At 36.6% G+C, this 12634-nt stretch overlaps 1 protein-coding gene across 2 annotated transcripts in view; it reads left to right on the top strand.

Moving 5' to 3' along the window:
* ZFPM2 (zinc finger protein, FOG family member 2) overlaps positions 1-12634 on the top strand; it is a 463419-nt gene that overhangs the window by 288876 nt on the left and 161909 nt on the right. Inside the window, exon 1 of one of the 2 annotated variants that reach the window (XM_082674701.1) lies at positions 5280-5348. The exons of the other annotated variant lie outside the window; for it this stretch is intronic. The gene's annotated coding sequence lies outside the window, so the exon portion shown is untranslated. Of the gene's footprint in view, positions 1-5279; positions 5349-12634 lie in introns of those variants that run through there. 2 annotated transcript variants of the gene reach the window in all.

Here is a 12634-nt window from a genome sequence, read left to right as displayed (position 1 = left end):
GAACTGTTCTAGGGGAGTTGACGCAGCTCAAAAAACTCCAAGGATTAGGGGAGAATGATTTCAGAATCTGGGAGACAGGAACATAGAAGAGAGAAGGCAGAAGACAAATCCTATTAAAATTTTTCCTGTCGCCAGAGAAAGATAAGGAATGTTGTCCCTCCCTTTCTGTCCTTCCTCTAACAAATGACCCTTATTCCTGGACACAGGAATTTATACCTAATATATAGCTAGATTAAGAGCTAAATAACTTTCTTGTAATCTAACCTTGAAACGTTACCATTTGCAGTATTGGGTCTATGCCAGTTCTTTGCTCAGTTTGAGTAAGAAACAGATTCTTTTTGAAGTAAAAAACAATTCAATAGGTTCAAGGTTTTCCAGGGATTTACAGACTGCTATTTGAAAAACACCAAGTGAAATAAATTAAAATATTCTATTTACTGTATTTCGAATGTATTTTTTACTACAAAGACATGGTTTGCCATTATGTAAGATAAAAGTGTATTTGTTGTCATGTTTGTTGTGTTAGGATCAAAATGCAAACATCAAATTGGAAAAAAAAAATGCCCATAAATAGTGAGACCCCAAGGGGACTGCAGCCTCTGGTTTGAGAAACACCGGTGAAGGTGAAAAATGTATTTTGAGTTCCCAATGGTGAATTTTCTAATGCACTGTTATAGCCCATTTATAACTTGAACTCCCTGTGTTTAATCATTTTACACTAATTGTTTTCCCGTTTTGATTAAGGAATGTCTTTAGCACAGTCATCTAACATTTCCAACAGAGTAATGTCATTCCAACCAATACTGAAAAATAAAACAAGATTGTTGAGAGAAAACAAACTATAAATATTTCGTTGGAGTATGGAAGAATTTTTCAAATGTCTAATAATATATTTAGACTTGGCTTTTTATTAGAAAGTCTGTGAACATTCCTGTCTCCTATGTGTGTGCTCGCTCTCTCTCTCTCTCTCTCTCTCTCTCTCTCCAGGGTCACTACATATTTAAATTGTTTGTGTGTCTGTAACAATTTAGCATGTGAACCAGAACATAGGCAAAAAGACAGATGTTCCAATAAGCTGAAAAAAAATAAGATAATGTTCATTTTTCCGGGGTGAATAGTGGAAAGTTCAAACAGGATCATTTTCCTAGCATTCTTCCAAATTCATGGGTGAAGCTTGGATTATAACCCACGTATTTGACAGAATTGTCTTCATCTCCATCTCAAAACTCCTTCCTCAGTATCTAAGTCACTTTTGCAGTTATTTGTCTTCTCCTAATTCTCCAGCCAAGTCCCTCATTGCCTTGGGAAGGTTTTATGCCCGCCTACCCCACTTGATTCTTGATCCTTTTCCTCTCCACAATTCAAAATTTAACACTTTGCAGGCATTTTCAAAATAATGGCTCCTTTGTCATCTTCACTACACACAGGATTGCCATCCATTGTAGGTCATCAGTACGTATCTGCTGGTTTAACTGAAGTAGAATTAAGTTGATTTCAGCAGTCAAAACCATATATGTACTAAAAATTAATGTACAGACCAAATAGCAGATTATATGATTTAAGCTGAGATTTTCAACTGATTGTTCAGTTGTCAACACAGGCAAATGATGACTGAGGTGAGTAATGATGTTACCATGCTACAAAATTTTCTCTTTGGACAAAGTAAACCCTAGTGGAAGGGGAGAGAGAGATTGGGGGAACGTGGTTAGGGAAGGAGTGGAAAGGGAAGGGGAAAAGATGGGGGAGGAGTGGGGAAACAAAAGAACACTGGAGAAGATGGTTATAAACCATATGAATAATTATTATTGGAGTAAATGTCAAAGCGGTTTGGGTCAAAAGCTGATGGATTTAAGGATACAAAAATTTTAGGTGAAGAAAATGATAAACGTGATACTCAGAAAAATCAATGAAAAGACAACTTTGAGAAAGAATATTGAATAGTTTCTCTGAATTTGGGTGGGAAGGAAGGGCAAGAAGAAAGTAAAAGGTGAGAGGAGGTCCAGATCGCTTTTGACATCATGTTTTGATCTCATTCAAGAAGAATAAACGCTTTCCAAAGCATCCTTAGCCTCTAACCCCAGGCATGGACTAGGTCCTCGTAGGACCCATTAACTTCCAGGTTTATCAACACCCTTGTTAAGATAGGAGTATTCAGTTTGAGGCTCTCTTAAGAGGAATGAGGAGACCTTGGCCAAGTTCCAGAGAAAAGCAGTAAAAATAGTACCGTGAGAAAAAGATTAGGGTTCCAGAATATCAAATAATTCCTTCTGAAAAATAGGAAGCTAATAATACATGGCATAACTGCCTTTCAGAGTTGAAGGAATATTACCCTAAAAGTGGAGTTCCAGCTTCCTTTTTGGAAGCTGAAAGGAAATGATTTTACATCAAAACTGGACACACTCAGTTAGACCTTCTTGTGGTTAGCTTTGGGGAATCTAACAATTAAAAAAAAAATTCCCCACTTGTGGTTAATTCTCTGCACTGCATCTTTCAGTTCTTTTACCTGTTTTATTAGCCAATCACAGTTCATTATATTTTCCAAACAATTCCAGGGACACATGTTATTTTATAAGACAATATCAGAGGTCCAAGATATTACCTTATTATTTGTCTCTAAGCCTTGGTGTGTTAAATATGGGCATTCCTGAGTGTTTGCTTCATGTGTTTGAAATACTGTATTGCATTTCTTTGACTAAACTTGTTCATGTGGGATTTCCTAAAAGGGACTTTTGAAGAAATACTGGTTCATCAGTAACTTCCCCAAGTTTGCAAATTTCATCCTACTGAGTTCCGCTAAGAGTCACCCCTCTTTAAAATCTGAGTCGTATTTTGTCTTCTGTAACAGTATACCTAAAATAACTGAGGAATTCTGATGTCTCTTCTTTGTTTACCGATTTTAAGATCATTATGCATACTCAAATGCATAATTATAATTATGCATTCATGATGTTGCTTGTGCTGGCTTAACTCAGAAATAGTGTGAAGCAGCTAATCTCGAAGCTACAGGCTGTTTCCCATCACTTAGATTCTGATCAGAGCTGTTTGTTGAGTCTTATTGGAACGCGGAGTCTATATGCACCACTCCCACTGGACCCTTCGTTTTTATCACTAGTTTCACTCTCTGCCCTTTCTCCTTCCCACCCCCACCCCCCCACAAATCTTTGCTTTTAAGATGGGAAAACTACAAGATAATTTGGTTTGGTTTTGTATGTTTAGTCTATTCACAGTAATTAAATGGGAAGGATTTTTTAAAGTCTCCAATTTATTTATAATCCACATTTAGTATTATATGTAATAAGTAAAGACATAATATCATTTCTGGTGCTTGAGATTTTACCATCCACTGACCTTATCATTGAGTTTACTTTAGTGTAGCTTAAACTGGTCTAGTGCAAAACTACCAAACTTTCTTCTGTCTGTGGTAGAATAGTATGATTTTAGCCAAAAGGAAGCTGGTCTGTGTATCTTACATTGTAAAGTATTCATTGAGTGGCTATGGTAGCAGGATGCTTTTTACTTTTTACACTGTGAAGGATAGTAACAAATGTCATTTGGTAAAAAACTCTTTTGCCTTGGTCTTTAGAAACTAGAACTTGGTTTAGTCAGTAATAGCGCACCATGGAAATATATACTCAAGCTATTGTGCTATCTAGGGGTACAGTCTCCAAAGACAGGGAAGACAGAGAAGTAAATTAAGGCATTTTTGCTCTGCATGAGTCAAGGGGCAGAGCAAACTCCATCTGAGTTTCTAGTTTAGCTTTTTCTTTCTGCAGAGTTGAATTAGGGAAGATCTACTTCAGGGTGAATTAGTGACATTGTTTTTTGATTCTCAAAGTTATGGGAAAGGAACTTCATCAAGAGTACACATGAAAGTGTATGTTTCTGTTGAAGGGATTATATCTTTGTTCCTAGAGGATGGGGCACCAGTGTGTCATTTCTTTGACATAGTTATATAGTCCCCATGCTTGTTTAAATGTCTAAATATTAAAGGAGACCATAAATGTGTTTTTAACATCAAGAAAGGAGAGCATAGATTTTAAGAGACTGACAAGTCTAGACAAGACTAGACAAGTCTGGGGCTTCCCTGGTGGCGCAGTGGTTGAGAGTCCGCCTGCCGATGCAGGGGACACGGGTTCGTGCCCCGGTCCGGGAAGATCCCACATGCCGCGGAGCGGCTGCGCCGGTGAGCCATGGCCGCTGAGCCTGCGCGTCCGGAGCCTGTGCTCCGCAACGGGAGAGGCCACAACAGCGAGAGGCCCGTGTACCGCAAAAAAAAAAAAAAAAAAGACTAGACAAGTCTGTTTCATGAGTTTCTTCTATTTAGAGTACATGAAATTCTAGAGCCAGAGGCCTAGAGTTCGGGAGTCCTGGTCTTTCCCTTCACAAATGAAGAAAGGGGCTCATGAAAGTGATGTATTTTGACTAAGGTAATCAACCACTTAGTTACAAACTTTGAACCAAACTTACGTTTAGTGAATTCTCAGGTCATTTTTTAGAAAATATATACAACTAGCATGAAGTAGGAACTACTAAGGAAAAGGTCATGGTCTTTGTAATCATGCGGGATTTTGCTTTGCGTTTGGTTGGTTTGGTTGTAAAAGACGAATGAGACAACATATTAAAAAATCAAATGAGTACTTCAGATTATGGTAGTTAAATTTAAGGCTTTGTTCCAGCATATGGACTAACTCAGGATTCCCAGTTTAGAGCCCAAGGCAGAGGAATGGCATAATTAGGAACTCAATTTCCAGAACTTTTTCAAACCATTTCCCAAATGCCCTATAAGCAAAGTTTTAGATCTCGTGGATACTAATAAAAGCTATAGGTAGGAAATTTGGACTAATTTAAACAGAATAAATTATTGTATTTACTTATTTTAACCAATAAGTAGAGCTTTTCATCATGTGAGGTAAGATTTTATTCCACTAATATTGAGTTGCCATTAAAATCTTTTCATTGTGCTAAAAGTAGTGAAGTTATCTGCCCACTAGCCAATCTATTAAGTGGATAAAAAGTAAAATGATTCATCAAAGTAGTAAAATCTCTTACACATTTATATCTGTGATACAGAGAGCATTCTGTTGATGTCTGGATAGAACAAATTAAACAGGCACAGATATTTATTTCTTAAATTTTCCCCATTTTCTCGAATCCATGTTCATAATAATTATAAATGAACACCATGAGTATTTGTCAAGTATCCGTCTAAGTGATTTATAAGTATTCATTTATTTCATCTTCACAACAGCCCCATGAGGTATTATTATTCCCATTTCACAGATGAGGAAACTGATGCACAGAGAAGTGGAGCTACTTGATCAAGATCACACCATAGATGAGTAGCAAAGGTTGGATTTAAATTTAAGCAATCTGACTCTAGAGTCCATGCTTTTAGACACTGTGTTAACTTTCCTCTCTGTTAAATTCATAAGTATACAAACCGAAGTTTCTGCTTCTTTTCCTCACCGTGCTCATCACATTGTGGAAGAACGTTGTCGTGAGTATGCCATAAATCATATTGGAATTACAACTGAACTCTTTGGTTTCAGACCCACTGGGTCAAAAGAACTACCCCTTTTTCCACCTCTACAGTATTTCCACCCAGTGCTTTTCACTGAGGCTTCTTTTTGACTTCCCAATTTGACCTTGAACTTTTCCTGGCCTATAAAACTGCTCTGTGTTTTGATCCCTTCTACCTGTGAACAATACCAATTTAAGCTGAGGAATGTGCTAACTAACAGACTGAGATATTTCTTTAAGTGGAGAATCCTCCATCAGTGAGCCAAGACCTCACAAGGCAGTTTAGATTCCTCAAGTCGCTGCATCCAGAGGTTCTAAAGAGTGGAATTGACCTGCCAGACATGAAGCACAGCTGTACTACCTTGCAGCCCAGATTGCATGCTGATGCCTCACCATAAAGTACTGTGATGAGGCCCTGCTATGTCTCTTGACCAGTTGAGCACCAAGAGCATCTGTTCATTTGCTCTTGCCCAATCAATGCTGAATTGAGTGAATTTTAGCCCAACGACATCTTGTATCTCATCATGAATTCTGCTTATGATTGGAAACTTTTATAGAGGCTATTTTTTTTTTTTTTTTTTTTTTTTTGCGGTACACGGGCCTCTCACTGTCGTGGCCTCTCCTGTTGCAGAGCACAGGCTCCGGACGCGCAGGCTCAGCGGCCATGGCTCACGGGCCTAGTCGCTCCGCGGCATGTGGGATCTTCCCGGACCGGGGCGTGAACCCGTGTCCCCTGCATCGGCAGGCGGGCTCTCAATCACTGCGCCACCAGGGAAGCCCTATAGAGTCTAATTTTTATCCATTCTAAGCTGTAACCATTTCTACAGGTATAAAAATATCTGCAGTCATAAAATTAAGAATATTGAAAAGGGGCTTCCCTGGTGGCGCAGTGGTTGAGAGTCCGCCTGCCGATGCAGGGGACACGGGTTCGTGCCCCGGTCCGGGAAGATCCCACATGCCGCGGGGCGGCTGGGTCCATGAGCCATGGCCGCTGAGCCTGCGCGTCCGGAGCCTCCACAACGGGAGAGGCCACAATAGTGAGAGGCCCGTGTACCGCAAAAACAAAAAAAAAAAGAATATTGAAAAGTATTACCTGCTTTTCACTCTTTTTTATATCCTAACTACACTATGTTACGATTCTATTCCCCTTTTACCTCCTCGATGCCTGATATTGGTATTTAGTATCTCAACTAGACTTTCCAGACCCCAAACTGTGCAAATGTGAGAAATAATTCACTACAAAGCTATAAATTTCACAGCTCAAAAAACTCTGAAGATTATTAACGAGGCACCATGCAATTAGTTTATACAAAGTGCAGCTAGGAGTCATGCATAATGTAAAACAGAAACTGCTAACCGCTGACTCATGGAAGATCATTTAAACTAGCTTTCATGGGTATGAAGAATTGATATTTAACACAATTCCTAAGAAGATTCTTATTGCTTTAACACCATGGAAATAATTGAGTTTCTTATAGATTTGCTAAGAGGAAAAGAGAAGGCAGTTTATGATTAAGGCAGTTTTGAGCCCTGTGAATTTGAAAAAGTTAACATTTTAGAGTCTCCGTTTGCTTATACAAAATGGTCATAATGATATCTTTCTCATAAAATTGTTGTGAAAAATTAATTTATAAATTAATGTTAACACCTACAATTTTAGCACATAGTTAATGCCTAACAAAATGTTACAAATCATACATTAGGGCAATGTGTCACTTTTCCACCCAGCCAAAATTCTTGTTTTACTGGGAATTCTGCATTTCTATGGAAACGTATTTCTTTAGCAGTATTAGAAACATTAGCCAAACACTTGCATAGAATAACATACCAGTACTTCCTTAAGCCCGTTACATACATTAACTCATTTCATCCTCAGAATAATCTATAACATAAATACCTTTATTATACTTATTTTAGAGATGAAGAAACTGAGACACAGGAGTTAAGTAATTTGCCCAAGATCGTACAGCCACTAGGTGTTGGAGATGCAATTTGAACTCAGTCAGCTGGCACCAAAATACAAGTTTTTAAACCATTAAGAGATGGTTTACTTAATACGCATCAAGCATATTAAGCAAGATAATGAGTAAACACTTAAAATAGTATATAGATGATTTATCTTGGCTACCTTCCCCCAAATAGTTCAAATTTTGAAATATTTTTCAATATATCTTTTCAGTATATGTGCATGATATAGCAGTAATAATAATTCAGTGTGTGTATAGTAAACTGGTGTTTGATAGAAATGGAAGTGCACGGCTTAATCCTAAACATGTATGTAAAAGACTTTATGATTATGTTTTAGATGTAATTTTTTAAAACATATGCCATATTTGATAGACTTTCCATCCATGTTGGAGAAAGCTTTAGTGTTTTTCAACTTTAAAATTAAGGTATAATCCTAAATTCTCATGAAGATCCCTTAATATGTGTCTGTTAACCACTTCTCATCTATTGCTATGCTTCTGTTTGGTCACGGACCATCAAATATGCATTGCAATTTCCAAATGTATGAGGGGTATACTTAAAATATAATGAGCTTGATTATTAATATTGATTTAAATAATCTGTGTGTATATCATTTAGATATTTTTAATATTGATGCATTGTGAGCATCTAGAGGAAATGAAACTCATCTTTTTGTCTCTTTATTCTTAGAGTTTTCTCTATAAATAATAGATATTTATTAACTGTTTATTGAATGAATAATGAATATATTAATTTCTAATAAAGTATAAAGTGATTGTTTTAAAAGCAGAATAACCTAAGTAAGTCTCTCAGAATAGAAATGGTACAGAGAGAGATTTTTATTAATGCTGATCAGTTATTAATAATTGGAATATGTTTATACATAACGTTATATCATTTATGTGGCAAAAACCATATCTGAACAATGTAAGCCAACTTTGTTGCAAGCTTTAATATCATTCACACACAACTAAATGCAGAATTTATCCTGGTGTTTGTCCTCAAAACATGCACGTTTATGCTTTTATTTGCATTTCTACTCCTTTTATAAAGAGCATGGTTTGAGAAATGTGTCCAGGGGCAGTATTAATGAAGGTCTATCTCATTTGTTCCTGACTTCATTGCATGCTCCTTTAGTTGCCCCATAATGACTTCATACTGAACAAAGGTCCCCTGGATTGGGAGCATATAGAGCTGAATCTGTTTCATTGGTTGGAGTTCTCTTCTCATTGTTTGTCCCCCATGGAAAGCAAGGCAGCTGATTCCAGAATGGAGGGCCAACCCCTAGTGGTGAGCACTTGACTTTTATTCTCTGAAAGAGGGGAAGTAGTATAGTCCTTCTGCATCTGTTGATTTGTAAAAAACAAATACTGAAATCCACTCTCATGGTCAGAGTCTTACTCTAGACACTTGATTTAAGTGTTTGTCATATTTGTGTTATTAAAGAGTCTCACAGATTAGATAAGCTTTGTTCGATTTGACTCAGTAGCACCTTCACACTTCTGCCAGCTAGTTTGCCAAGCTTTTAATTTTTTGCACCCAACTTTCAATAACTTGTCTCATAAAAATCTGCCTTCCCAAAGGGTACTATATTTATCACAGCGCTTAGTGTATAGTTCAACAATTTCATCTTTTTCTTTTCCTCTTTGGAGGGGGAAATGTTCCTTGTTCTTATTCTTCCAGTCTTGCCATAGACCCTTTCTATCACTTTCAAATCTCAGAATATCAGGTACAATTTTAAGTTAAAAACATAGGTGAGTTCTCAATAATTTATGGTCATAGAGTGAAATAAGGGTGCAAATCATGAAAGCAGCATGTAATTAAAAGAGAAAGAAACCTTTATATATATATATTTTAATTTTATTACATTCTTAATATAAAGAATGCCTTTTTTTTGTTTTTTTTTTGCCTTAAGATTGACTAAAACAGTAATAATGAGACAGTCTAAAAGGTGGCTGGAAGATTGCAGTGGATTAAAGCGTGACAAACACACATATCTCAGTATCTGAGGATGACTTTGTGCAGGATAGAGCTTTCTCTCTCTTCCACAGAATGCCTTTGGGTAATTCTCAGAAAGAGACTACTGAATAGAATTTACCGCCTTTTAATGTAAATAGGACATTGATAGTTGAATGTGTCTATATATCTATTGCATACTCTCTAGATTCTTTATACAAACATTTTTATTTTGACCACACCGCTTTCTCTGTCCACACCATTTTCTTTGGTATTAAAATACCCAAATAAAATAAATTAGAATGGCTTCATTTACTGCCTCACCAATAAAAATAGTAGCACTTCCTGAAGTTAAGTATAAACCCAGTGTGTTGAATTTTCATATTTATTGTCTCCTCCACACTTGAGATTTGAGTTTAGACTTGACAGAAATTCTATAGTAGGAAGGCTTATAATGATATTATTGTCAAGCTGTAAGGACATATGAGATCATCTTACAGAAGAGGAAGATGAGACGTGGAGAGGTTAAGTGATTGGCCCCAGGTCACCCAGCTGGGACCTCGGCTTTCCAGATCCCTGAACCCTGCCCAGGTTTCTGTGACAACCTCGTGTGAGGAGGGCTACTCTGGAGCAATTTACTTTTCCCTTCCCAAGGTTTCAGCGCTGACACTCTTCTGCACATTGCACTAAGTGCAAGCCCAGAAATTCTGCCAGGAGCAAAACAACACTCCTTAAACACTCTGTGACTTTCAGAGCCGTATAAAATAAAAGGTTGAAGTTAATGGCTGCCAGCTTGGAGGGAGTAGTTCCTCTTTGGAGCCAAATGTATGTGGAGAACAGATGAGACTGTGGGAGTGAAGTTGGCAAAAGGGAAAGAGAAATGAGTCTATTCTTTTTTTGAAAATGAAAGTATAATAAATATCTGGATAACTGAGATGTTTATTACTCATTTAAAGATTTTTTCCCATTTGAAAAATGAAATATCTATATCTTTAGTATGAGTACTCTTAAATAATGATTTTATATTATTCTAAATATCATGAAATGAATTTTTTTATTTGGAAGTTAGGAGATTGTTTTAATGACCTGTATATGTGGAACTATTTGTGTTCCCTTTCCTAAAAGATCATTATTTCTTATACTAAGATTTCTACTTTTAAGCAGTGACTCATGTTAAGATAACGTGTTTCAACGATTTTGAGAACTAAAAGCAAATATACCTCAGAGATAATGATTATTTAAATTTTTGGTTCATAGAGATAAAACTGGCTTTGACATAAGGAGTATGGATGTAGTAGCCAAGAATTCTATCATTTTATTTCACACTCATTTTGTTTTTGAAAAGTCTCTTATCGTGTTTGAGATCCCACATACCACAGTGAACTTGAAGACATTTGTTAGCTGAAGTTCTCTGGAATTTCACTCTTGTGCTGTCCTCAAATGATATTTTGTAGAACTGTGCTCAAGAAAAACACTATTCTAATGAAACCTTCCTGGGATTTCCATTCATAAATCTGTTCTGTGCCTAATGGTATAGTGTAGTGGTTCTTATAATAGCACAGAACTGATGTCCTTCCCATTTAGACTTTCCATATATTTTCTAATTGAAGGTATTCTTAATTTCTTTGAGCTTGAGTTTGAAAATGTGTCTAGCATTTTTTCAAGCAATGCAAGTTAGATAATCTTTTACTAAGTTGTTTTGTTGTTTCTTAAACAGTAACTGTAGATAAGATACTTGGTATGAGTTTGAAAATTCTTAAAGTTACTTGTTTAAATCTGTTTCTACAACACACACACACACACACACACACACACACACACACACACATATCTTGTTTTCAGACAAAGAAAAAAAAGGGAAGACTGCATTTCTTACTCAAGGGACATCCCAATGTAGCTCAGTGGCCATTTTATTCTATTTTAAATGGAAGCATATGATTTTAATGGAAACGCATGACATACTTAGTCATATTGACTGATGTCTGGCATTAATTAGCCATGAAGAATATTCAGGTGTTATAGCTGAGAAGCTTGTTCTATATCACCACACAAATAACTTGAACCTTTTGGTACCACATGGAGTACGGTGATTCTGTTTGTGTAGCTTAAAGTGATACTCTTATTTTCTGAAAGAAAAAAAATTCTTTACCTTGGTAGCATGAAGCTCAGAAAATTCATGCGGTGTCCTGAATAACTTTTTAAAGGATATTTAGTAAAAAGCACAGTTTTATTAGGTGGAAATCATCATACTAAAAGTTTTATAGCTCTAGTCAAATCTGTAATGTTGAGGCTATATGCCATGCCCAGAATTACTGAAAATACAATTACGGAGAGCCTTAAATTATCACTTAACATTTCTCCCCACTCCAGGTAGTCCAAAATAATAAGTTATTATGCCTCCATGGAACAGGCTGTTGGTGAAGGGAATTTTTAAATTCAAGCTCACTGCCACTAGAGACTTCACACAGTTAAAAGGACAAGGATACAATGTTTTCACAATTGTCAGATTGAATTTGAATTTAATTCCAGTGTGGAGAACTGCTTGGATACATTAACTGAAACTTTTACTGTGTAAAATTTTCCCTGTGGTAGTACAAGGTCAAATCACATACAGTATCATTTTTTTTTTCCATTTAGATGTAGAGAATAATTCAGCTGGGAGAGATTGGCAGTGGTGGTGGCATCTCATTGCTAAGGGCCAGTAATATATATATGTGTGTGTTTTTCTGGTACTAATTATATTAATCTAATGTCTACAGTAATTTGGAAATTCTTCAATGCCTAATATCAAATACGTTTTTATAGCTGAGAGAACAGAAACAGCTATGAATTGTTAAAACAGCTATGAATTTTGTCAAACAGGCCCAACCCGTTTCACCTATTACCGAGTTATGGAAGCAACACACCAGGAGAATTTTCAGCAGTGTCAAAGTATGTCTCATGGCACTGGCTTGAGATTCTCTCATGAAATTTTGTTATGTTTCCAAACTAAAGTCAGTGGAGGCCAGTGTTTCCATCAAATGCCACTTCTGGGTGTTTTTTTGTTTCTTTTAAAGACTGTAATGTCAGGCTCTTTCATAGGTCAGATTTTCCTAAGACTTCTAGCTCTTTGTAAGTAAGCTTCAGTTTGGAAATGTTCAACAAATATTTCCAGCAAGATTTGGAATCCCTAAGACAGCATTATGTCACC

Source organism: Grampus griseus (assembly GCF_964374135.1).
Source record: "Grampus griseus genome assembly, chromosome: 17".
Lineage (NCBI taxonomy): Eukaryota > Metazoa > Chordata > Mammalia > Artiodactyla > Delphinidae > Grampus > Grampus griseus.
The sequence above is the reverse complement of the archived record's forward strand: the minus strand, read 5'-3'. Positions and strand labels throughout refer to the sequence as shown.